Consider the following 569-nt stretch of genomic DNA (forward strand, 5'->3'; position numbering starts at 1 on the left):
GTTTGGAGCATGGTTAATTGTAATAAAACTTGGCATCTAATAGATTTTTTTTTAAGTGTTCTTATCATAAATCATAGAATCATTGAATGATTTGGGTTGGAAGCGACCTTAAAGATCATCGAGTTCCCATCCCCCTGCTATGGGCAGGGACACCTCCCACTAGACCAGGTTGCTCAAAGCCTCGTCTAGCCTGGCCTTGAACACCTCCAGGGATGGGGCATCCACAGCTTCTCTGGGCAACCTGTTCCAGTGCCTCACCACCCTCCCAGTAAAAAATTTCTTCCTAATATCTAATCTAAATCTGCCCTCTTTCAGCTTAAAACCATTACCCCTCGTCCTATCAGTATACTCCCAGATACAGAGTGCCTCCCTATCTTTCCTGTAGGCCCCCTTTGGGTACAGGAAGGCTGCTATAAGGTCTCCCTGAAGCCTTCTCTTCTCCAGGCTGAACAACCCCAACTCTTTAAGCCTGTCCTCATATGGGAGGTGCTCCAGCCCTCTGACCGTCTTCATGACCCTCTGCATGTCTCTCCCTTCCATGTCTCCGCTGCTGAGGACTCCAGAGCTGG

The sequence above is a fragment of the Pterocles gutturalis genome, unplaced genomic scaffold (assembly GCF_000699245.1).
Source record: "Pterocles gutturalis isolate BGI_N339 unplaced genomic scaffold, ASM69924v1 scaffold46807, whole genome shotgun sequence".
In the NCBI taxonomy this organism is placed as follows: domain Eukaryota; kingdom Metazoa; phylum Chordata; class Aves; order Pterocliformes; family Pteroclidae; genus Pterocles; species Pterocles gutturalis.